The following is a 27,457-nucleotide window of genomic DNA, read 5'->3' as shown; positions in this document are numbered from 1 at the left end:
GGCGTCTCTAAGGGAAGCCCTGCTCATCACATTGCTGAAGCCTGGCAAGGATGCAGATAAATGTGACTCCTACCGTCCGCTGTCCTTGTTAAATGTAGACACCAAAATCATAGCTAGTCTGCTGGCAGACAGGCTAAAACCTCTCATGCCAATGTTAATCCGACCAGATCAGTCGGGATTCATCCCGGACAGGGCCACCACACACAACACCCGCACGCTGTTCGCGTTAGCACACTATCTGGCACCAGAAACGAAGGCAGTGGCTGTCTTGTTAGACGCTGCTAAAGCGTTCGACACCATTGGCTGGCCATTTATCCGCGCGGTGCTGGTGCGCATGGGATTCCCATGGATATTTCAGGGATGGATAGCGATGCTCTACACAAACTTGACGGCACGCATCAGAGTAAACAGATACATATCAGAGCCCATACCTATCTGCAGAGGCACTAGACAGGGATGCCCGCTTTCTCCAATGCTTTTTGCTTTGGTGCTGGAGCCTCTGGCCTGCAAAATCCGACAGCACTATCATCACTCAGCGATTCAAATGCCCTCCCGTCCCATACACATTTCACTGTACGCGGACGACATGGTGCTGTATGTCAAAAACCCGGAACAACACCTAAATCCTCTCCTGAGGGAATATATCAAGTTTGGTCACCAAGCCGGCTTGCAAATAAACTGGGATAAATCCCTGATACTGGCGCTAACAGACAGCACGCAACCAACTCCCCTGGATTATCCGTTGGAGTGGCAGGAGGAACCCACGAAATATCTGGGTATATGGTTTCACAGAGACCCAGAGGTAGTCGTCAGGACAAATTATGGGCGGACGATTGCAACCCTGGAGGATAAAATTAAAAAATGGAACAGACTTCCTCTCTCATTGGCTGACAGGGCAGCGATAGTGAAAATGGTGCTCTTACCGAAATTTCTCTATCTATTCAACAACATCCCTATAAAACCTCCCGCTGCTGTCTTCCGAAACATCAAGACACTTGTGCTCAACTTGCTATGGGCGGGCAAGCAAGCAAGAATGGACCTACGCACCATGACCTTGCCTTACGCTAGGGGAGGGTTCAAAGTGCCAGACTTTTATCTCTATTATTTATGTGCACAGGCACAATACGCACATTTCTGGTATCATGAAGTGCCCTTTCTGACACATGTGGCGGTAGAAGAGGGCGACGCCGACCCAATCCCTCTGGCTAGTATACTCACACACAAACGCACCAGACTACATGAACGTGATATTAACACAGTCGACGCAACCGTTGAAGCATGGAGGCTCCTGGGCAAAGAGGCAAACTGTCTGCCACTATACGCACCCACTCTACCACTGGCGCACCACCCAGCCCTCTCGGTGACACAGGAAAAGGTGGGAATGGATCTGTTCAGGCGGGCCGGAATAGACACATTGGGGGACCTATACAGGGATGGAGAATTTCAGACACTCGATAAACTGCACTACATTACAAACCCGTCTCAACTGTTTACTTTCAACTTTTTCAGGCTACATAGAGCAATACGTGAACACTACCCGTCATATCCGGAAGAGCCGCCTACACTTGCACCTTTACAACTACTCCTGACCACACCCAAGGCATCTCATATGGTATCTAAACTTTATGCAAGTGCGCAAGGGGCAGTGGGAAACACCACACTCAAGGCCAGGGACAGGTGGAGCACTGGGCTTGTGGAGCCTCTGACGGAGGAGGAATGGGACTCCGCATGCATGCTAACGGGCATGCTCACCCCTAACGGGAACTTGAAAATAATACACTACAAGTATTTGCATCAGGTATACCACACCCCACAAAGACTACACAAACACGGGTTACGAGAAGACTCCAACTGCTGTAGGTGTAACCAGGCAGGGGCTGACTTCATGCATCTAGCATGGCACTGTAGAAAGGTGGCGGGTTATTGGGAACAAGTTGTGCAGGTTTTGAACGAGATGTTGGGGATTAACATGTCCTGTGATGCAAAGATCTGCCTGTTGGGTATCACTCCGCACCTGAGAGCATTGAAGCGTAAATTCTGTGCGGTCGCACTCCTGTTAGCTAAAAGAAGGGTGTCAATCCACTGGAACAGTAAAAGAGCACCAGAGGTGAAACGCTGGATTGAGGACATGGTGTACTGCCGAGACACGCTCAATACATATGAGGAGGAACTGCCGATCGGCTCTAGGCCCAAAGATTACTGGGGATACCTGCGTGACTACTTACTTGTACATGGCACAGCAGATTCAGAAGCGGAAGTTGTATGAATGAACGCATGTTGATGACAACATAAGACAAACAGTTGTATAGTGCAGGCTCCTAGGGGGGAGGATGCTGTGATGCAGAGGGAGGGTTACAGAGGTGAAACTACAAGTTGGGGACTGTACAGTTAAGTAAAGTTTCAGTTAAATGTACAAAAAAAAAACGAGAAAACGTAAGATTATTGATGTATAAGGATGCGACCATAGCACTGCCACGCGACGGATTTCTATCTACTAATGCGCCGCCGGTCCGCTGGATGTCGGCTGATGGGCTGTGTAGTTCTGGAACAGTTGCTCGTAACCATGGTTGCAGGGAGCCGGCCCGATGTGGTTGTAGGCAAGTGCACCATGGGTGGTTAACGATTTGTACTCTGTGTGATAAAATAGTGCAATAAAGTTCTTACACCAAAAAAAAAAAAAAAAAAAAAAAAAAGAAAAGAGCAGTTTGCTCTTGACTGCAAAGTAGCGATATAATAACCACCCAACATTAAACATGAAGGTCACCCCAATAATTACATGACTGTAAGAACATGGGGACTTGGCGACAAAAGAAGGCATGTTCGTACAGATAAATTTCAAATTTAGGAAGAGTGAAATACAAAGGGGAAGAAAGCACATAAGTACAGGACACAATCACTCCATGGTTACAGAAAATGTAAGTATGTCCATATGAAAAAAGTGCAATGATCAATAAGGAACAACCACAGTAGAGAAAGTTCAACTACATCATAGAAGAAGCACTACTAAATGCAGCGAACCAGGCGGGCAACTAGAGCCAAATCTCGGGGGGGGAAGGGGGGGGGGTGGGGGGGGCTGTAAAATATTTCGGGGGGGGGGGGCTAATTCTTGCAACCACGGACAAAGTGGCTGTAGGAAGGGGTGAACACAACAAAAGCATAATTTACAACTAAATGGTCTTTTAAAGACCTGTTAAGTACTCGGATGCGGCTGCAATTAGGTGCTTGCTAGGCCGCAAAGCTGTCTCTGCCTGGGCTGACACACATGACGGGGAGGGCTGAAGCCCCGTGAGCCCAATGGGTGTTGCGCGCCTGCAGCGCACCTATGTATGTGAACGGAGAAGACTATGAGCGCCCACATGTGCACCAGGAAGGCCCACATATGCAAGAGTAAGAGTGTGTATGTAGGCGTCGATCCATGCAACGGGGAGCATACATGCCAATACAAAGAGGAAAGCACACTATATACAATCAGGGTGCGCATGCCTACCCCAAGCAAACAACAGGGACAGGCAGCGAATGCACCCCACATACAATAAGAAGCGCTATTTTCTTCAAGGGAGAGATGGGTGTACTACTAAGTGCAGAGATGGAAAGTGCAGCTGACTGCAAGGGGAGGGAGGCACAAGTGCGAAACTCACGGAATTGGAAAGAGATGCAAGTGCTAAACTCACAACACTCACATATGCGCATGCAAGCACGACCCATCCCAAGGGAAGAGAAAGAGTGAGCCAAACTCCAAGAGAACAGAGGTTGCACCCAAATGGCATGCACTCACTTGCTCGGAGAGTGCGAATGAGAACTAAAGACAAATGCATAGCGATCATTACAAAACAAAGGGAATATAAGGACAACTACAAGGGAGGAAAGCTAGGGAACTCTCACAAGCTTTCATGAAAGGTCTGGACCATTATTTCAGAGTCGCTTACACGGGACACGTGAACCCAACTACGAAGAAGACTTTCCCCGCTCTGCCAGCAGCCCCACACGCCCGGAGCTCTCAGTGCCGCCCAGCTGCCAAGCTTACCTTCACCAACAGGGCCTTGGATCTGGCGCCATCTTCATGAAGCCTTAGGAGCCCGTACAGACGGCTGCAAGAAGAAGAGAGGCGCCGTTAGAGGCGGCTCAGGCTGCAGCGTGGCGCAGGGAGCCCCAGGCACAGCTCCCCGGGGGAAGGAGCAAACAATGGTCGCGCAGTGCTGGAGACAACTGCCAGAGCACTGCTTGCCAGCTACGGTAATCCTGGAACCACCCGTCGATGCCGGCCAAGGCCTCGCGCTCCGCGGCTGTCAGGCTGGGGCAGTCCTCCTCCTCCTCCTCCTCCTCCTCCTCCTCCTCCGGCTCGCAGGCTTTTCCCGCCGCCATTTTCTTTTCCTCCTTACAAAGAGTAGCGGAGTCGTGACACACTCGCACGGCGAAACCACGCCGCCGCAGTGACCCACTGCCCGCGCCCTTCCACATGTGCAGCCAATAATGAGCCGTTGCCACCGAGCAAGGACAGCGGGAGGGGGGGCGGGAACGGGCACACGGACAGCAGGAGGGGGGGGCAGGAACGGGCACACAGACAGCGGGAGGGGGGGCGGGAACGGACAGCGGGACATCGCGTAACCCACCCCTGCAAACAACACTTTCAAAATGGCCAAAACAAACCTTTTAAAAAATAAACCACCACCCACCACCGCATGACGTTGTTAAAGGGCCGGGATGAGTAAAAATCGCCGGAACGCCCTCGAATCTGCTCGGGGAATGAGTGACGCATCTCTGTTCCAATGGCTAGCCTCCATTTATGGAGCTAGCCAATGGAACAGAGAGGCGAAACAAAGCCCCTAACTTGTAAACAAAAGTTTTCGCCTGCGCAAACGCTGCTGCGCAGCCGATCGCCAGGCGAAACCTAAAAAGGTACTAGATCTAGTGTTTCTGGGTCCAACAACCATACCTGTGATTTTTGTTAACATTCGTGCTTAAGCTCAGGTTATCCATGATTTCAACAAATGAATGGTAGTTCACAATATCAACACAGCGTCATCCGCATACAATAGAGCAGTCACTGGACGCTTGTCCCATATACCAGCCTAAAGCAAATGCTGCTCCAAGAAATATAAAGGATACATAAGAAAGGGGTCAAGATACAGCCCTGTCGGACACCCCTTTTCAAACTAAAGGTTAAAGTACATTATCCCTCTTCACCATAACTAACTCAAGCCATCAAATTATAATGCAATGCTCACATGAGACTCAAGATTCCCCAAGTATCCTAGAACAGCCCATAACTTCTTTATCCACTCTATGAAAAGCTGAACTGAGATCCATGAGAGCAATGCTGTGTGATCCTTTCTAAGCAAATGTACATTTAGACCCTATTAAATACAGATTTAGATTAGACAGTGATTAACAGTCCCCACTATTGGCCTAAAACCATACTGTATAACAGATAACACATTTTGTTGCTTAGCCCAGGTACCTAAACAATTTAGAATCACTATTCCTAATATTTTCACCTCTGTGCTGATTAGTGAAATGGGCTAACAGATCCTCTCTACCTTTTAAAAAAAATTAGGTACAATCACCAAATACGGGAAGGAGTCTGGGAGACAATAAATCATAGAAGTGTTCAGAAAGTTAGTTACTAGAGGTGTCTACATTTCCACATCAGATTTAAACAGGTCACCTGGCCCTAGGTCTTGGTGCTTTATTATATATAGAGTCTCACTTCTTCCCAATCAAAAATAAAATGTACCCCACTTATTGGATAATTGAAGGAGTCGATTCAAGGTCACCTTAAATGGATTCAGAAAGTTTAACAAAAACTCCTAGAGGTGTGAACTTAACGAAGAGCAAATACTGCCTTTAAATACAGGTCGATTTACCACCTACCAAAACAGGTCACAATCTCTCTGAACATGCGAAGGTGAGCTTGTCCCATTCTTCCCTAAGCAATTTCTGTGAAGCACTATGCTACAAGAATAGCCAAACCACCTTTCAGGTGGGTGGCTTTTAAAGTTACCTTGCCTCAGTAACGTTATCTTGACAGCCATACATATGCGATTAAATGAAGGCACAAATCTCGCTATCAAGCACACCTTCTTCCAGGCAACTTCCAAAATCCTCTGCAAAATGCCGAAATAACAAAGCAGAAATCCTCAAGCTTAATCATGGCCCACTTTATTCTACACCCATGATGCTTTAAAGATAGCAGGATATCATACTTGGGAACCTTAATATTAGGCCCAGAACGCCAGTCAAACTTGGCCAATAAAGGATTATAGTCACTACCGCCAGCCCACTGCACTTTGGATTCCTAAAGTAGATACAGAAAGCCAGAGGAACAAGCATTGGAAATGCAATAGGTCTCGCATTAGAAAAGTTGGAGCTATTGGTCTTGTAAATGACAAATATTTTATTTATTTGTTGGTTTTTAAAATAGCTAAATTGATAGCTTTGTCATTTACAACGCCAATAGTTATAACTTTTGCGAATGTGACACCTATAGCATTTGGAATGCAACATGTTTTGTATTTATGTGACATAGATGGCAGCTCTGGTCGTTAGGCCACATCTCTAGAGAGCAGGAGAGTGCAGCAGGGGGGAGAAGCACAGCAATGCAATAGGTCTCGCATTAGGAAAGTTTGAGCTATTGGTATTGTAAAGGACACATTTTTCATTTATGTGCTTGTTTTGAAAATTGCGAAATTAATAGCTTTGTTATTTACAATGCCAATAGTTTTATCTTTCGCAAATGTGACACCTATTGCAACACAATATGTGTTGTAGCACTGAGTGGTGTGAGGGTGAGTGGGTGTGTGAGAGTGTGAGGGTGAGTGAGAGTGGGTGAGGGTGTTTGAGGGTGTGTGAGAGTGAGGGTGTGTGAGGTGGTGAGGGTGAGGGTTAGGGGGTGTGAGGGTGAGAGGGTGACTGAGTGTGTGTGAGGGTGAGGGGATGAGGGTAAGGGTGTGTGAGGGAGAGGGGGTGATGGTGAGAGGGTGCGAGGGTGAGGGTGGGTGAGGGTGTGTGAGGGTGTGTGAGGGTGAGGGGGTGAGTGAGGGTGAGAGGGTTGTGAGGGGTGTGAGGGTGTGTGAGGATGAGGGGGTGAGGATGAGTGAGGGTGTGTGAGTGTGGGTGAGGGTGTGTGGGATTGAGGGGGATGAGGGTGAGGAGGTGTGAGGGTGAGGAGGTGTGAGGGTGATGGGGTGAGGGTGTGAGAGGGTGTGAGGGTGAGTGAGGGTGAGATGGTGTGAGGGTGAGATGGTGTGAGGGTGAGGGTGTGTGTGAGGGTGAGGGGCTGTAGAAGCAAACATGCAATAATCAACTATGGCTAGAAAGATATAAGGCCTCCTTGCATGGCATATATTATTTTTCCCCTTTACATAAGTTGGTTTGACACAAGGTAACAAATTTGTTTAAATCTAGCTCAAGTTCCATCTTCAGGAGGGTATACCGATGAGGATTTTCTCTCTCTCTCCCTTTTGGTAAACATATATAGTGCCCTCTAGCACTTTATGATACTAGAATAGTGTGCCCCCTTTTTGACTTGCAACTGATTTTTATTTATATAGTGTGAGAGTACCTCTAAAAGTTAAGTCTCCTGTGATCATACCGTGGAATGGTAAAACAAGGTTGTGCTGGGAGAGAGAGAGTGGGGAGGAGAGGAGGAGGAGGAGGGGGCAGGAGAGTAGGAGGAGGAGGGGGGAGGAGAGTAGGGGAGGCACGGCGAAGTGAAGAGACAAGACGGTGCTAAAATCGGAGTAATGTGAAGGATCATTTTGGGTCGAATGGATATTGGAACGGTAAGCAGTTGGAATCTGACCTAATCGATCTCTGCTGCGGTGTCTCGGCCTCTGTAGAATGTTAGTGCGCATTCGGTAGAGTGCAACAGAAAATGTCAGCACTCCTGGTTGGAGTGAAACCTTCCACGTTTGAGGACATGGGTTCCTGTGCTCCTCGCCCTCGTTTGGATGAGGTTGTAGTTGCTTTTAATGTGTAAGCTTCTTTGTTTTAAATAAAGAATATAAGGAGGAGGAGGGGGGAGGAGAGTAGGGGAGGCACGGCGAAGTGAAGAGACAAGACGGTGGGAAGGCAGGGGAGGGGGGAGGAGAAATGCGACACGGCGGGCAGGGGAGGGGGCTGTGTTGGTGTTCAAGGGGCACAGACAGGAACCGCGATTAAGCATGTTGCAATTTGTTTGGGGTTTGAGAAATTTGCTGGAAAGAAAAGGTTTTTAGAAAGACTAAAAAGGCTGCTACGCACTTGATAGAATGGTCCTGTACGATTACAGGTTTGGAAATAATTAAGGATTATGGTTACACAGTCAACTTTCTAGAATATGCTAGGAAAAAATCTTAGTATGGAAAGGTTGATTGCTAAAATCGGAGTAATGTGAAGGATCATTTTGGGTCGAATGGATATTGGAACGGTAAGCAGTTGGAATCTGACCTAATCGATCTCTGCTGCGGTGTCTCGGCCTCTGTAGAATGTTAATGCGCATTCGGTAGAGTGCAACAGAAAATGTCAGGAGGAGGGGGGAGGAGAGTAGGAGGAGGAGGGGGGAGGAGAGTAGGGGAGGCACGGCGAAGTGAAGAGACAAGACGGAGGGAAGGCAGGGGAGGGGGGGGATGTGAAATGCGACACGGCGGGCAGGGGAGGGGGCGGAGCGGGGGTGTGGGAGGAATGCGCCTGAGGGAAAATACGGCTGGGGGCATGTGCACGCGCTTTTAGGCTCAATGCGCATGTGCATTGAGCTTAAAAGTCACGGGCACTGCAAGGAATCGCCACGATTCCTTGCAAGTTAGTTAAAGAGTGGTTAAGCCCCCATAGTCTTGCAAGCTCGATGCGCATGCGCATCGACAGGCGAGACCTAAAAAGGAATAAGGATAATGCTACTTACCCAGTAAGCATCTGTTGTTGGCATGTAGAGCTGTAGATTCACAAGCTTTGCATACTCCTGCCATCTAGTGTTGGGTCCGGATGTTAGCAATTTGTTTTTCTTCGAAGAAGTCTTTCCAGTCAAGAGGTCGGTGACTCCTCCTTTTGCTGATAGTGCGCATGGGCATAAACTCTTTCGTTAAATTGTTTTCCAGTAGAGGGTGAGAATGGAGTTAGTAAAGGTAGAATAGAGATGTCCATATGCGTATGTATGTAACGTAGGAAAAAACTGCAACAGGAATAGGGGAGGCAGGTGGGCGCATGTGAATATGCAGCTCTACATGCCAAGAACAGATGCATACTGTGTAAGTAACATTATATGTTCCAGGTATGTGAGCTGTTTATCACATGCTTTGCATAAACTATACAAAAAACACAGTTGATGGACAGAATGTAGAACAATGTCATACATTCACCCCAGTACAAGGATCTGGGCCTAAATCCATCGTTTTTTTGCACTCCACACCACCCTGGGTTAGACACTGGCTATATGCAAATCAGCTCTGACCCTGTGCCTCGTGGGAACAGTCCAGTCCGAACTACCAAGCCATGTCTTTCCCAGACCGGAATCAAGCATCCAAGGACCGGTTTCTGGCTATCCCATAAGAGTTGTTTTAACGAAAATGTTTTGTTCTTTCCACATAATATAGTCGAGCTCTTCTAACATCTAGTGTATATAGAGCTCGTTCCGCTACAGAATAAGTTTGAGGAAAGAACACAAGTAACTAAACTGATTTATGTGAAAAGCTGAAACTACTTTAGGAAGAAATTTGAAATTGGTTCTAAGAACCACTTTGTCTTTGTGAAGTTGAAAGTAAAGCTCTTGTATAGTTAGTGCCTGAAGTTCATCAACTCTCCTTAAGGAAGTGATTGCGATAAGAAAAGAAACTATCCATGAGAGAAATTGTAGATGACACTTGTGCATTGGTTCAAAAGGGAGACCCATTAGCCTGGTAGGGACTATGTTCAAGTTCCATAATCGAGCAGGTGGAGCTCTTGGTGGGATTACTCTATGTATTCCTTCCATAAAGGCTTTAATCCCTGGTACCCTGAATAAAGATAATTGTTGTCTGTTTTGTAAGTATGCAGCTACTGCTGCTAAATGTAATCAAATGGCTGTGTAGGCTAATCCAGATTGCGGTTAGTGTAAAAGATAACAGATGATGCTTTGCACTGAGGCATCAAGGGGATTGATATTGTTACAGTATATAACAAATCTTTTCCACTTTGCTGCATAATATGCTCAAGTTGTAGGTTCCCTAGCTTCTTTTAGGATATTCATGCAGTCTGGTGGTAATTATAAACTATGACTTCAGGAGCCAAATCGCCAGGTTAAGTTCCTTGGGATTTGGATGCCTGATTTCTCCATCGCTCCGAGTGAGCAGTCTTGAGTTGAGATGCAGCTTTTGGTGTGGAACTATTGAGAGCTCTAGCAGGGTGGTGAACCAAAGTTGACATGCCCATGTGGGAGCTATATAAATGAGTTTGAAGAATGATTGTCTGAGCTTCCAAACTACTAACCGAATGAGTGGTAGAGGCGGAAAAGCATAGGCAAATATGCCTGCCAGTTCATCCATAGGGCATTGCCTTTGGAGAGCGGGTGTGGGAACCTGGAGGCGAGGCTAGGGCATTTTGCGTTTTGAGCTGTGGCGAAGAGGTCTTTATGTGAAAATCCTCATTACCTAAAGTAGGGAAGAAGAATCTCGGGATGAAGTTCCCACTCGTGGATTTGGGGTCTCTGTCTGCCGAGAAGGTCTGCAATTTGATAGTTTACTCCTGGAAGATGTTCCGCTAGGAGATACATTTTATGATGACCCATTTCCAAATGGTGTGTGCTAGGCGTGACAGTTGGAGTGTGCCCCCCCCCCCCACTGTTTTTGTATATAATACATAGTTGTCATGTCTGTGTGGACTAGGATACTTTTGCCAATTAGGCGAGTTTGAAAGGCTTTGAGAGCTGGAAACACTGCTAGTAGCTCTAGGTGATCTATGTGGAGGCTCTTGTACTTTAGAGTCCACAGTCCTTGGATTGTGTGAATCTGTAGGCGAGCGCCCCAACCAGTGAGCAATGCGTCTGCTGTTAGCACAGTCTGTGGAACAGGATCAAGAAAGGGTCGCTATTTGGATACAATTTGTGGGTTCCACCACTGCAGAGCGTGATGAGTGCAGCCATCTACCAACACTATATCGGTCAACTGACCCTGCAATTGGTTCCACTGACTTGCTTAGCATTCTTGAAGGGGACGCATGTGAAGTCTTGCGTGGGGAACATTTATTATGCAAGACGCCATCATTCCTAGCAGTTGCATGAATACTTTTCGCTGGTAATGACTGGTTGGGCTGAAATGGAGTGAGAATCAAGTGATTATTGTGAATCCTGGCTTCATTGAGATATGCTAGAGTTCTCGGAGCGTCTATTGTTCCTCCCAGATACGTGTGTGCGTTGGAAGGCTGCAGATGAGACTTCAATGCATTTACTGTAAACTCTAGTTGGTGAAGTAAGTGAATAGTGGTTTTGAGACACATTTGGTAATTGCTGGATGTGTTGTCTTCTTAGATGTGCTGCGACTACTGCCAGACATTTGGTAAATACCCTGGGAACAGTGGTGACTCCAAACGGGAGTACTTTGAATTGGTAATGATGACCCGCTACCATAAATCTCAGGTATTCGCGATGAGCGGCATGAACTGGAATATGGAAATATGCGTCTAGAGTAGACATAAAATCACCCTGCTGTAGAAGAGGGAGCACTTGTTGAAGTGTTACCATGTGAAAATGCTTTGACAGTAAGTCAATGTTTAGTTCTCAGAGGTCTATAATAGGTCTTAGGGAGCCATCTTTTTGGGGAATGGGATAGTACAGGGAGTACACACCTGTTCCTTGATGTTGTAACTGCGAAGAACGATAGAGGGACCCTGAAAACCTAGACTTAATGAAGGCAAGGAGAGCAACCCACCAGGGAAGATAAGTATTTCAACAACATTAAAGGGGCATCCCCAAAAGATAAGAAACACAAATTCCAAATATAAAATCAGCCAAAGACACTCACAGAACAGCTATTTTACATTTACAAAGTTTATTTTTGTATAGTCTAATACCAGTAAACACAAAAAAAGTCATTATGATCAGCTTCTTATACATAAAATTTCATTTGGTGTACAACAAAGGAAAACATCAGCCCAAAAACTTGTAGGACAATAAAAACATGACGCACAGTTCAGTCATTCTATCAATCAACCACAGACTCACTATCACACATTACATACACTCATATTCAAACAGAGCATCATTTCATCATACAGTTGAGGAAAAGCGGTGACGCGAGTTTCGAAAAAAGGAGTTATTTAGAAAATTCCTTCATCATGGCGCATATCATCAATCCATTAATTTGCATGGTCTTTTGAGATCCAATTTTGTAATATATGGTCAGTTTATCAAATGATTCATAGTCTTAATTAGGGCTGACGAAGCATATCTGTGGGTGAAAAGGAAGAATACAAAGAATAAAAATATAAACTGTGGATAAAAGTTTCAGGTCACAATTATGGACAAGGCAGTGTTAAATCATGCATACTGAAACACAAACTAACTTCGCTGTCTGTTGTAGGGTGATTAGGTGCGCTAGTCCTCTTTCTCTGTTCACGGAAAAGTCATGTAGCCGCCAGCCTTCCTGGGCTAGTCTGCTTGTGTTTTGACTGGCGCTCTCTCTCTATGCTGGGCTATCTAGCAGCCGTTGCCACCTGCCTGGCCGCTGTGGTGCTGGTTGGTTGGGATCCATGGCCTCTTTCAGATCTTCCTGGCGTATCCTACCTCTTCCCCCCCGCCGGAGAAGTGCGTAAGACCGAAGGAAGCACTCAAGAGGCTACTTACCAGCACCAAGCTGGGGCGGTTCACTGGGACTGAAGGAAGCCACGGGCTCTACCTTGCACTTCTGGGGGAAGTATTTGACGTGCAGCGAGGACACAAGCATTATGGGCCAGAAGCTCCTACAGTTTCTTTGCAGGACGAGATGCTTCTAGAGCCTATGTTAATGGAGATTTCACAGAGACCGGCCTTGTAGATGATGTTTCTGGATTGTCACCATTGGAAATGGTCAACGTCAAAAACTGGCTCTCCTATTACAAGAATTAGGTCTACATCGGTAAGCTGGTTGGAAGGTATTACGATGAGTCTGGGAGGGCGACGGAGGCCCTAAAAGCAGCCGATGAAGACGCGGAGGAAGGACTGAAGCAAAAGGCCCAGAGCGAGGAGGAGAAGAAGCACTTTCCACCTTGTAACATCGGAATGGACCTCCAGCATCGGCACCAGAGTCTGGTGTTCGAAGCAGAGTGGAGGAGTAGAGAGAGACTGGCTCGGAGTGCCTAGAAAACTACACAAACCTGGTGCCAAAGACCATCGCTGTGTCTGTGTGCGGACCACCGGGCCTCCCACTGGACACCTCGAGCCGGCAGAACACAGTGACCGAGGCGACTTGGATGAGCCGACCCTGCGGGAGTACGAGGGCTGCCACACGCGCTCCAAGTGGTGCGCGCTGAAGGACTGAGCAGCGAGGCCGCCTCGAGCGGGCCCTTCTAGAACATTCACGGTGCTGCTTGGAAACGCGGGGCTTTGTGACGTCTGCGAGGCAAGCCTGCTTATGGCCCTATGGGTTTGTCTGTTACTTATCAGGTGCAAGAAAGCTAATGGTGCTGCTAATGAACTGTCTGTCTTTGTGGGTGAATGGGACCTGTACAGGGAAATTTCCATTTGTATTTATTTTTTAACACCTTAGCTGCTTCGCAAATATCCCTCCCCAGTGCTGCGCTGTCCATTGGAACTAGTGCTGAATGGACGTCCAATGGCCGTGCGCAGCACTGGGGAGGTAGCGCTCGTGACGACCGTTGGCCGTCAGCAGCGCTTAAGAGGTTAATGAGATAAGGTATTGACTAAATGATTTATTTCACTATAATACCTATGAAAGATGCGGAGTATTAATGATATTGTACATATATGATTGTTTTGCCATTAAAAAACATCAACAACATAAACTAACATCATTCATAGTAAAGCAAGGAGTTGTCTATAGCCCTAAGTGATAAAATTAAAAAGGTTGTGAGGGAAGTCATCGCCTACAAGAAAGGAAAAGAAAAGGAAAAAGTTGGTGGGGGAAGTAAAACCGGATCTTTTCCTATACACACCTTGAAGCACGGCGTTTCTTGAAATTCCTCGAGGGTTTCGCAGGGATATATATCTCGAAGACGTTCAAAGAGATACGGTTAATGTAGGAGTGAGGTTTAGCAGACCACAATACTCCGTATTTCTGTTATTAAAAGAGAACACTAGGAAGTGTTCCTTTAACAAGACCCGCACGAATGCTAAGAATGTCTACAATAGGTTCACAAGATTATGTGGAGGGGTGAGGAATCCATGGAATCTCCTACAGCCATCTGGAATTAAGAGTCTAGGAAGTACCAAGGTATTGCACTACTTCATTAAGGCGACACACTGCTTACCTGTCATTCGTGTCAAACAAAGTTGTAAGGAACGATCTGAATCCAGTACACAGCGCTGTCCGGGTATTCCCTTGGTAAAAAAGTGCATTCAACAGTAGAAATTCAAGTGTTTCCTCCTTGAAATAAAGAAAGCACAGCGTTATAGAAGTATCCCCATGCTCGTGCCGGTAATTTAATGTGGCCATGAGCGAAACACGGGACAGTTTAAACGAATAGGATAGGCACACAGAAATAGACACAATCTTATTATGTGTAACGCGTATGGTTTAAAGTAGGAAGAGTTGATCCGACCCCATTTTAAAAACAGACCAGGTAAGCACCGGATAGCTGGCAACACTGGGAGAAAAACATAGGGTCTGCTTGAACCCCGACACCATAAAGCAATTAAACTGAATACGAAATGAAGAATGTATTCGTGGTACCTAGTGACGTCTGGAGAGACATGTAGTTCTTTAAAATAGTCGATCCAAGTCGGGAAATCACTTCTCCCTGTGGCGTGAAGTCCTGCAAGATGGAAAATATGTCTAAGGGTAGGAACACGAACGTACCGAATGATAGTAAATAAACGGAGAGCATAAGATGAAGGATTGAAAAACCAGTTACCTGTTCGGCATCTCAACACGTGTATTTAATTTATCTTGTGGCCAGCACCCTCCGCATAGGTCCGAAAGTAGAAAAGCAACTGAGACCGGAAAAACTACTCTCTCATGAATACTATTCGATCGGAGCCTAATACAGAACACCTGAAGTCGAGGGTGTATCAGAAGACTAGAGCGCTGACGGCGGGTAAGCGGAATTGGAAAAATTATGGTCATGCAGATGGATTGTCGCTGCTCAAATGAAAATAGGCGAAGAGAAGTGTCCTAAAGATAAAAATCAATTCACAAGATAAAAGGGAACAAGCATTTGCAATGCAATAGGTCTCGCATTATTTAAGTTTGAGCTATTAGCATTGTAAATGGCAATTGTTTTTTGCTTTATGCTATATTTTTTTTTTACATAAAAAGCTTCATATAAAATATGTTTTATTAAAGTTATTTATGCAGTATCTAAATTTTGTTTGCATAAAACAGTATAATAATATCTTAGTAAAAAAGTCAAATATTTTAATGGAAATTCACCAAACGTTCATTTATGTGTTGGTTTTGAAAATAGCTAAATTAATAGCTTTGTCATTTACAATGCCAGTAGTTATAACTTTCGCAAATGTGACACCTATAGCATTTGTAATGCAACATTTGTATTTACGTGACTTAGATGTATTGATATTACAAATAACAATGGCTTTTAATTTTTTTTAATACTTAATAAAAGTGATTGTAATTTATAATGGCAATAGCTTAAACTTTTGTAAATAACTTTTGTGAAGATTATGTTCAGTGTATTTTATTGTAACAAAATCCAAGAACAGAAGTGAAATATTAACATCTTTTTGTGACATTTGTAATAAAGCTTGAAACATTGAGAGAACATATTTGTGCTGTGGTGGTGCTGAGTGATGCTGTGGTGGTGCTGAATGGGGCTGTGGTGATGCTGAGTGATGCAGTGGTGGTGCTGAGTGGTGCTATGGTGGTGCTGTGGTGGTGCTGAGTGATGCTGAGTGATGCTGTGGTGGTGCTGAGTGGTGCTGTGGTGGTTCTGAGTGATGCTGTGGTGGTTCTGACTGATAATGTGGTGGTGCTGAGTGACTGTACTCACTGTCACTCTGCACGCACTGTCACTCTGCACGCACTGTCACTCTGCACGCACTGTCACTCTGCACGCACTGTCACTCTGCACGCACTGTCACTCTGCACGCACTGTCACTCTGCACGCACTCTGCACTCACTGTCACTCTGCACTCACTGTCACTCTGCACTCACTGTCACTCTGCACTCACTGTCACTCTGCACGCACTCTGCACTCACTGTCACTCTGCACTCACTGTCACTCTGCACTCACTGTCACTCTGCACTCACTCTGCACTCACTGTCACTCTGCACTCACTCTGCACTCACTGTCACTCTGCACTCACTCTGCACTCACTGTCACTCTGCACTCACTGTCACTCTGCACTCACTGTCACTCTGCACTCACTGTCACTCTGCACTCACTGTCACTCTGCACGCACTGTCACTCTGCACGCACTGTCACTCTGCACGCACTCTGCACGCACTGTCACTCTGCACGCACTGTCACTCTGCACGCACTCTGCACTCACTGTCACTCTGCACTCACTGTCACTCTGCACTCACTGTCACTCTGCACTCACTGTCACTCTGCACTCACTGTCACTCTGCACTCACTCTGCACTCACTGTCACTCTGCACTCACTCTGCACTCACTGTCACTCTGCACTCACTGTCACTCTGCACTCACTGTCACTCTGCACTCACTGTCACTCTGCACTCACTGTCACTCTGCACTCACTGTCACTCTGCACGCACTCTGCACTCACTGTCACTCTGCACTCACTGTCACTCTGCACTCACTCTGCACTCACTGTCACTCTGCACTCACTGTCACTCTGCACTCACTGTCACTCTGCACTCACTGTCACTCTGCACGCACTCTGCACTCACTGTCACTCTGCACTCACTGTCACTCTGCACTCACTGTCACTCTGCACTCACTGTCACTCTGCACTCACTGTCACTCTGCACTCACTGTCACTCTGCACGCACTCTGCACTCACTGTCACTCTGCACTCACTGTCACTCTGCACTCACTGTCACTCTGCACGCACTCTGCACTCACTGTCACTCTGCACTCACTGTCACTCTGCACTCACTGTCACTCTGCACTCACTGTCACTCTGCACTCACTGTCACTCTGCACTCACTGTCACTCTGCACTCACTGTCACTCCGCACTCACTGTCACTCCGCACTCACTGTCACTCCGCACTCACTGTCACTCCGCACTCACTGTCACTCTGCACTCACTGTCACTCCGCACTCACTGTCACTCCGCACTCACTGTCACTCTGCACTCACTGTCACTCTGCACGCACTCTGCACTCACTGTTTCTGCACGCACTCTGCACTCACTGTCACTCTGCACTCACTGTCACTCTGCACTCACTCTGCACTCACTGTCACTCTGCACTCACTGTCACTCTGCACGCACTCTGCACTCACTGTCACTCTGCACTCACTGTCACTCTGCACTCACTGTCACTCTGCACTCACTGTCACTCTGCACTCACTGTCACTCTGCACGCACTCTGCACTCACTGTTTCTGCACGCACTCTGCACTCACTGTCACTCCGCACTCACTGTCACTCTGCACTCACTGTCACTCTGCACTCACTGTCACTCTGCACTCACTGTCACTCTGCACTCACTGTCACTCTGCACTCACTCTGCACTCACTGTCACTCTGCACGCACTCTGCACTCACTGTCACTCTGCACTCACTGTCACTTTGCACTCACTGTCACTCTGCACTCACTGTCACTCTGCACTCACTGTCACTCTGCACTCACTGTCACTCTGCACTCACTGTCACTCTGCACTCACTGTCACTCTGCACTCACTGTCACTCTGCACTCACTGTCACTCTGCACGCACTCTGCACTCACTGTCACTCTGCACTCACTGTCACTCTGCACTCACTGTCACTCTGCACTCACTGTCACTCTGCACTCACTGTCACTCTGCACTCACTGTCACTCTGCACTCACTGTCACTCCGCACTCACTGTCACTTCGCACTCACTGTCACTCCGTGTGTGTGTGTTTGGGTGTCTACATAGAGCCTCTGAACCCCGGCACCAATGCTCCTGCTGCGCTAATGGAGGCTACGGCTCTGGTCGGTGCATCTGATTAACGAAGGAACTGAGATTAGAGAAGGTTTAAACCTAGTTCATGGCTCTGGGCCCACGGCAATGGAGTACTGTAATGTTGCTGCAGCACCTGGCCTCGCGCTTGTTACATTAGGGACAAGCGTACGTTTTCCGGTCCAAGGTGCTTGAATGTGCAGAAATGGAAGCGAGTGACAACGAACTTCTGCTGCATGTCTAGCTGCCACAATCTGATCCGAGGATGCATGTCCATTTTTCTGTACTACACCGGACACTCAACACTCCTCACTGGAAAGCACAGGGAGCACATTTCCTTAAATAATGTAAGAGCAGAAAGGTATTCCATCATCAAACCTGCACCATTAAAGGCCCTTCCATGATGTTAGCGTTTCTGACTCCCCTAGCTCCGATACCCCTGTGTCACATCCTGTTCGGTGACACACTAGCTCCTCCGAGAAGAACAGATTTTCCGGGAAGTATTAAGGAATATCTGGTTCTAGACAAGAAAATATACAAAGGTACCATGTGCAGCAGACAGCCGCCTTGTGCCCTACAGCACATTACACTCTATGACGCAATGCAAAATGGAGGGGGCCCACAGGCAGAATTTGAAGAGGGCCCCTGAGTCTCCCGTATCTCACAGACAAATCTTGGCCTTCAGTGTGGGCTCACTGGAGGATTTGCAGTCACTCTGCACCAGAATTACGGCAGGGTGTACTTTATGCCCTTTTTACATTAACATAGTCCCTCATATTCAAAACTCCCTCTCCGCCATTCTTCATGTCTCTACATGAAGGAAATGATGTCTGGTGAATGTTGGAGCTGTTCAACAGGGCCTCAAATCACAGCAGCGCGTATATTGTAAAAGCGGTGCCAATTCTGGAGGATTGCATGCAATACGTGTCCCCTCTTTTTGTTGAACACGGTCCTCTGCCTACCTCCTTTAATCCCACTTGTAAAAGAAATATGTGCTGTTAACAGTGAAAACGAAAGCCGGTTGTGACAGTGACTGTAAGTGCTCAGAGAAAACCTGCATTGCAGCATCAGTGTTCTGATGCACCGAGTCCTCTCAGCACCTCAGCCGTCCCCGCTGCTCCAGCCGGATCGTGTTGTTAGAAAGATGAGCTCCGGAGCTCATCCCTTGAAAGGCCTTGCCTGATAATGCGCAGGTAACACCTAGCGTTACTGAAATCCGGAAGTGAGTTTGATCGCAACACAAGGCAATCCGCAAGTCCTTTGGAGAGGCAGTAGTGGCTGGCCACTGAAGCACACATAGAGAGAGGACATTTCTGCTCTTGCCCGCATCCAGAGATAGATGCACACGTATGCATGCACACCTCCGCGCCAGTCAGACGTGCGTACATTCACAACTACAGGTGCAACGTCATATACACACATTAACACACACACGGGCCACCTGTGAGGGAATTAAACTGTGTCAATGTCCTGAAGAATAGGCTCAGGGAGCAACTCTAACGTGTGTTATATAATGAGTTGCGAACTTACAATACAAACCAAATGGGCACCAGGGGCATAGTACAGGCCCCTTCAAGCGGGGGAGGGGGCACGGTTGAGGGAGGCAGGGGGCTCTACTCGAAACTAAATTAAGCGAGATCACGTCCCTCGCCTCACACCCCCACCACCTCCTTGCGAGCCGCTTACCTTGTGCATTCCCTCTGCTGGTCAGCACCGCGATGACTTTACCGGCGCACGAAAGATTCTTAAGACACTTTTTGTCTGTCTGTTTGCCATGAACATTCCGTGTCTTCTACCAGGAAGTCAGGCAGGCCGGGCGGGACAACCGGAAGTAGGAGGGCGGGAGCCTACCCCGCCTCCCACGGAAGAGCCGCGATTGTTTGGCGCACCGGAGCAGGCAGGAGCCTACCCTGCGCCCCGGTGCCGAAGAAGGGAAGAAGAGTCTTGCTGCCGGTGGGAGCCGCTGCACTGAGGATGCCGGTGAGTGGGGCGTCGCCTTGTTGGGGGGGGGCGGGGGGCATCTGTGTGCGCGCGCGCGGCGGCGGACTGTGTATGTGTGTGAGCGTGCATGTGTGTGTGTATGTGTATGTGTCCTGGAGTCTGTGTGTATGCGTGTGTGTGAGGGGGGGGGGTTGCCTGTCTGGGTGCCTGCGTGTCTGTGTAAGTGTAAATGCGTGTGCGTGTGTGTGGAGCCGAGAGGAGAGGGGCTGGTGTGTGTGGAGGGGTCTCTGTGTATGCGTGTAGGTGACGGGGGTGTGCCTGTGTATGCGTGTGTATGTGCGCATGCGTGAGTGCTGTGTATGCGTGTGGCTGTGATGTGCGCATGCGTGAATGTTGACGCGCGTGCACGCAGCTCAATCCACGCTCGTCACAGTTTTGTGTCCCTCATTCCCCCGTGTCAGCCGACTATAAGTCTCCGCCCTGGACGCATCCTTCGGATGCGAATTCCAGGGCGAGACCTAAAAAGGGGGCCGGCATGTCCAATCTGCATGTGTAGAGAAGAAGACCTGTACCGATAACTAGATAAAATGATGCCATGGACATAGATGACAGACTAGTTCGAATAAATGACAAAAAGGGAAACCTCTGGAATGCCTAAATAATCGCATTTTCCCAAGGTAAATTTTCATTTAAGCCTGTGACAGCCGTTTTGAGGGTAAAAATCCAGAACACTTCTCTTTTGCCTCTAAGAGCATCTACATTGCCATCATGGGGGCAATGTATATGTTCCAAGATGAGCCATTTGAGATCCTCCAAACAGTGTTTCATATCTTCCAGGCCACTCAGATCGGCCTCCCTAGCCCTGGCCGTAGTCCCCACCACAAGGCAGGCCAGGTGTGGCGGTCGCTCTTTCAAATTCCTCGCCCCTCAGAAATGGAACACTCTTCCTGTGTCCTTAAGAACCACGGGCAGTCTGCTCCCTTTCAGGAAGTATTTAAAGACCTGGTTGTTCACCTAATAAAGCTATCCGGCCCTGCCACACCGCTGTCCTGTGTTGGATCCTAAGCGCCGGGACACTCTTCGGAGTAGCCAAGCGCTATAGAAAACCCCCCACATAACATAACATCTTTCCAGTGGGCCACCAGTGACGCCCCTGTGCGTGATTTCCTAATGGATGATTTGTGTTCAGAGAAACGTGTCCTTAGCTCTCTCCCAGTCTCGCCAACATATCCTTTGGAACAAGGGCAAAGGAGGAGATATATGACATTGCTTGTTCGGCAGTTTGTCATTTCTTTGAATTGGATTTTTCTTTTTCCCCATAGCAGTTCGGGGGTGGTCATTACATGGTCACACGCGTGGCAGCCGCCACACCTATGGCTTCCAGTAATCGGATTAGTGCCGATGATACTTCTCTGGCTCAGACCTGGTGTCTCAGGGAGGGTAGCCCTGACCAGGGCATTCTTCAAATTTCTGTTCCGTCTAAAAGCAAAAGTGGGTTTGTTCAGTTGCTCAGCTGTTTTGTCTGTGTTCAGGATATGCCATTGGGAGTTAATGATGGATCTGAGTTGGTCATTAAAGTTCGAATGTGTGGTGACAACTACTAGTTTGTGTTCCTCCTTTTCTTTGGGGCTCAGGAGGGCTTCACGATTGAAGTATTTAGCCCTCTTATAGGAGTCCCTTATCAATCTGTGAGGGTAACCCCTTTCAAGGAGCTTGTTTTTAAGTTGGGAGGCATGGAATTCAAAATTGTGGATGTCCGTACAATTACGGCTAAGCCTTAAAAACTGACCGAATGGTATGCTATTCCTCTGGCTCCGCGGATGAAAACTGTCGTAGAGGAGGAGAGTATTGCGGGCAGTCGGTTTAGTGTAAAGGAAGACTTCAATCTGCTGATTGTTAATTTGAATCCATACGTCAAGGAGTTCAATTCTGGTGGAGCAGGTGTCGACACTTTATTTCAACTGTGGGTCACAAAGATTGATCCACATGATAAATTCATTAAGCTGTTCCTGTGGGCCCTTCCAAATAAAGAAGATACCATCGATAAAACGATTGTAGTTGGTGACATTTTCGAAGAAAGGAGCAATCTCGTTATAGATAAATCTTTCTTCAAAGGCTCCCATGTATGCATGTGAAACATTTGGGGCACGCGCCGCACCCATACTAATGCCGAGCACTTGTTGGTAGATAACTTTGTCAAACTCAAAGTAATTTTCTTTGAGAACAATGGCCAAACATTCCAGAATAAAAAGTTTCTCTGACGGACAATCTGAACCATCCAACATCTTCTTGACTGCCTCTAAGGCACCCTCCTGGGGGATGTTTGTATACAGCGCCTCGATATCCATCGAGACCAGTATATCTGTATCAATATTAAAGTCAAGGCCCTCAATCTTGGTGATAAGATGACCAGTGTCACGTACATAGGCAGGGAGGCGGCAGATGATAGGCAAGAGGCAAGTGTCCACAAATTTGGACAGGGGTTCCATAAGTGACCCAATAGTTGACACAATGGGTCGATAGGGGGTAGTTTGTAGATTTTTATGCATTTTCAGTACCCCATACAGGACCGGAATTTTGAAAAAAGTTTGATTAAAGAAGTCAAATTCTTGGTCACAAATAGAGCCTTGTTGCAACGCAGCATGTGTTACACTGAGGATCTCAGTCTTCATTCTTCCAGATGGATAAGAAGCCACCCTACAATAGTGTTCAGGGCGGTTAAGCATAAAAAAGAATTTGTTCCTTACAGTCCAGACTGTCAAGGATCGCAATTCCCCCACCCTTGTCACTTGGTTTAACAGTGAGCGTATTGTCGGAAGACAGTTTAAGGGCTTGATACTCATCATAAAAATTGTAGGCTGGTTTGGGAACAAATTTGGTCATGACTTGAATTTTTGCATAGACACTTTTCTCAAAGATGCCCACCTCGGGACCAACCTGATCCAATGTAGGTGTGAATACAGAAGTGGGACGAAAACCAGAAATATTGTTATTGGGTAACATTTCTTGGCCAGAGAAAAATTTCCTCGACCTAATTTTCCGAAAGAAGGCCTGTACATCTTTATTCAATTCAAAGGCATTAAAAGAAGAACTAGGGACAAATGAGAGTCCGCGTGAAAAAGGTCAATGGTGCTATTATCCAAAGGTTTTTTAGACAAATTGAGAATGGGTATAAGGCTGGAGTTATTGGATACTTTCACTCCCTCCAATATTGGTTCTTCCTTGTTTCCAGAAAACGAGGCCGATTCTCGGAGTATTGATGTCTCCCCCGTTCCTGATCGTCTAGATGTTGATCTTGCCCCCTTTCCTGGGGTCTGAATCTGACCCGGGTCATGCCTCGGCGGTTCCCTAAAAAACGATTCGATCGTTGAGGGCCATCAAATTGGGCCTGTCTGTTAGAGAAATTATCAGTGGAGCTGGATCCACCTTCATTCTCTGACTCAGATGTATCGGAGAAGCTCATGCCTCAGCCCTACATTGTTTAATGTCTATGTGGCCCCCGTTGCTGAGATTGTGCGGAAATATGGGTTCATACCGGTTTCCTACGCCGACGACACCCAGCTCCTCTACCCTTTCAGCTCCCTTGACCTCAAAACCAAGGAGAACTTTGCTGAGGGTATGAGAGCGGTGTCACACTGGATGGCGAGGAATTGCCTCCAGTGTAATGTAACAAAAACAGAGGTCTTGCTCTTTGGTAAAGCAAGTATCCTTTGGTCCCCCGACTGGTGGCCACTTGATCTTGGCCCAGTACCTGCACCCAAACCTCACGTTAAAAATCTCGGAGTGAAGCTGGATCAAAAACTGACCCTAAAAGATCACACCAACTATATTGCGGGTCTGTGTTTTCACACCATTGGTCTGCTCAGGCGTGTCTTCCCTTTTCTCCCGGCCACTTGTAAAAAGACACTTGTACAGGCCTTGGTAACTAGTCGTCTGGACTACTGTAACGGCCTGCTAACGTTAGCTAATGCAGATGCTGTAGGCCGCTTGCAGGTAGTCCAGAACACGGCTGCAAGACTGGTCATGGGTGCACCCGCCAGGACTCCTTCTAAGCCCCTGCTGAAAGAACTGCACTGGCTCCCCATACGGCAGCGCATCAATTTTAAGATCTGTTGCACGGTGCATAAATGCCTGTATGGAGCAAGTCCTAAATACCTATCCCAGTCCCTGGAACTGTACCAGCCCAGCAGGTCCCTCCGCTCATGCAATCAAGCCCTATTAAAACCTCCCACCACAAAGAAAATTAGACAAGGAGACCGTGCTTTCTCCTCTGTTGGTCCCGCCCTCTGGAACAGTCTTCCCACTGACCTAAGAACTACCACAAATCACCTGTCTTTTAGAAAGGCATTGAAAACCCTTCTCTACCAAGAGGCATTTCTATCCACATAAGTCCCTGGCTGCTCTATCTGAAAATTCCTCAGCTAGCAAAGCGCGGAGATACCCTCACGGGATTGATTCCTGCGCTATAGAAGAAATTAAATAAATAAATAAATAAGGTGCGGATCTTCCTATTTGACCAGTGTTGTTGGTCCCCTTGTTGGTTAGTATCTCTAGTAGAATAGTATTGGGTATTGAGATATGGGTATACCTTCTCCTCTGAGAAATAACGAATATCTTTTTTCAACTTGTCAGTTTTTCTTCGGATAATGTAATCATTGAAGGAATCAAGCTCAAGGTTGACTTCCTCCAATTTTTGTTTAGCACTCTCCACCGCATTATTTTTGAGGAGGGATTCTTCCATTTCAGCAATCTCCTTAAGGAGACCCGAAACCACCTCTCTCGCAGTTTCGATGAGTAACATCAGGTCCCTCGAACATCGATTTGCAATAAGAGTCCATCTCTCAAGGAACAGTCGAATCTCTACAAATAGTCCCGGGAATGTTCCTAACCCGGAGACCATTAGGTATAACTCCTGCTTTGAGGTACTGGATCATAAATTCAGCATGTGACTCAGTCCTTCTTGCTTTTTTCTTTACTTTAAGAAGTTTGAGCCACTCATCATTCGATCCTTTGTTGAGTAAAAATGATGATGATGTAACACCACAGGTTCTATGGATCCTTTGGAGAGGAGAGACTGGACCTCTTGCTAAAGTAGATGTAAATGTTCTGGTGACATTTTGTGAGAACGTGGCAGAATGTTTGGAATATTGTTGGTAAGATCCAGGCAATAACCATGTTGGATAACTCCTAGCACACATTTGTCTGTAGTTATCGATTGCCAAGACGAGGACTTGTATAAGGCGTCCCGACATGTGTTAAATGATCAGGGGAAGCGTAGGCAAGTCACTGTTTGTTAGGAGAGGGGGAGGAATGTGTGGTAGAACCTGCACCTCTACCCTTGCCATTGTTACCACTGTACCCTCCTCTAAAATAAGCCTCTTGAAGAGGAGGATTGATGGTTGCCCTTGTAGGGTGCAGAAGTAGTGTCTGAAGAGATAGTATTGGACACCCCGCGATAGCAGGAGCGACAAAAGGAGCCCCAATTAGAAGGAGACTGTAGGGCTCCCATAGATTTAACTACTTCTGTATCCTTTTTCATCTTTTCTAAAGACGTATCTACTACGGGTCCAAAGAGATATAGTTTCTCGAATGGTGTATGCAAAATGGATTTTTTGCATACATCCTTAACCATGACCGCCTCATTACTAATTTATAATACACTAGTATTGATTGCTCTAGCTGCAGTGTCAGCAGCATCTAAAGCACACCAAATTGATGAATTCAAGATGAGCTTTCCTTCTTAAAATAGGTCTTGAGCTTTAGCTTTATGCTCATCTCGTAGAAATTGGATCAATTGCTCCATCTCGTCCCAGTGTGCCCTATCATACCTGGCTAGGAGAGCCTGTGTGTTGGCAATACGCCAGTGAATTGCTGCTCAGGCAGTTTGTCTGTCTGGAGTGGGGTCGTCCCCTGAAAATTGTGAATTGACCCGTTTACGGGCCTTAGAAACTTGAGTCAAGTGCTAACTGCCCTATAATTAAAGCTGGATCTGATGGAGGCAGGCTTGTAATTTTTGTCGATCCTGGGGGTGAGAATGCAAGCACAAACAGGGTCTTTGAATATATTGTCTGCATGTCTCATCATGCCTCTGAGCATAGGGAGAGTACGAGTGAACCGTTGTGAGCTACTAAGGGTTTCAAATAGAAAGTCCTCTTCTAGAGATTCTTTATGCAATTGCACCCCCATGATACTCTGCAGCTCTAGAAAGTAATTCTGTGTATCCTACATTGTTGTCAGGTGGGGAAGGCTTAGTAGGGTAAAGGTCTGCGTCACTATCTGTGGGTGAGTCAGTGTTAGTCTTTCCAGGGGTTTGGTTTGCTGGTAAACTATCATCCCCACCATTGCCATCATCCTCATCACCAGGTTGTTGAGAAGTGTAAGTTGGTGTAATTAGTAATTGGTGTAACTGCGGGGAAGGAGGTGATGGAGGAGGAGGAGAGGGGTTAGTACAAACATGCTTCCTCTTCAAAGGAATATGATAAGTGCCCTCTGATTCTTTTTAACGTTATTGAAGCAATTTAGTAGAAAGATATCCTGTCTGGGAATTAATATAGAGTTCTTTCTGTTTGGGGTCTGATTTCGGGGATGGGACGTCGAAACAGGGGTCCTGCTGCTGCAGAAGAGCATCTTTCTGTTTCAGACACGAAATTTTTGGTGCCGGGGTCAGATGAATTTTAAGTGCCGAAGGTTTAAGTTCAGAAGCCTGTTTCGGTTTTGAATGTTTCAGCTCCAAAGCAGTTTTCGATTTCAAGCCCGAAGGTTTTGTCTTGGTCCCAGACTTTGGCTGACTCTATCCTGAGCCGGAAGGCTTTGGTGCGTGTTTCGTTGCGAAGCAGGAAGGTGGGTGTTGTAAACATCTTCTCGATGCCGGCGTGGCCCGAATGTGGGAATTGAGCCTTTTGCTTGGGCTGAATAGGTATTTGGGGCAGAGGGTGTTCAGTACACACGAAACGTTGACCTTCCGGCACGTGTACTTCCATATCAGAAATGGATACAGTTTTCCGATCGAAATAGAAGTTTTGTTGACCGATACGATACACGGAGAAGTGGGATACACGTACGAAAACAATACCGTCGAGTGTAGAGTGGATTGCGCACCGAGGGGAACCCGAAAAACAGTTACACTTCAGAACCCGATGGCGGAAGAAAATTATGCAATGACTTTTAATTGCAGATCCAAGCCAGTCGCATCACAATATAAAGGTTCCAATAAGAACACAGAGATGAAGTAATAGACAGAACATAGCAACTAAAAAGCCTCTTTTAAATCAGGCGAAGAAAGAAGATGTAGTAGTTTCAAGAAGATTCGAAGGTAAACGAGAATGAAGAAGTCAACCAGACGATTCCT

The 27,457-nt window shown here is 46.9% G+C and overlaps 1 protein-coding gene and 1 pseudogene across 5 annotated transcripts in view; one reads left to right on the top strand and one right to left on the bottom strand.

Annotated features, from left to right (window-relative positions):
• The window catches only part of SIN3A (SIN3 transcription regulator family member A), an 802,206-nt gene that overhangs the window by 682,897 nt on the left and 91,852 nt on the right, over positions 1-27,457 (bottom strand). The gene's annotated exons all lie outside the window — the stretch shown is intronic.
• LOC147729022 (neuferricin pseudogene) lies at positions 12,629-13,517 on the top strand (annotated as a pseudogene).

The sequence above is a fragment of the Lissotriton vulgaris genome, chromosome 2_2 (assembly GCF_964263255.1).
Source record: "Lissotriton vulgaris chromosome 2_2, aLisVul1.2, whole genome shotgun sequence".
Lineage (NCBI taxonomy): Eukaryota > Metazoa > Chordata > Amphibia > Caudata > Salamandridae > Lissotriton > Lissotriton vulgaris.
Note: the sequence above shows the minus strand (reverse complement) of the source record. Positions and strands in the feature narration are given on the sequence as shown.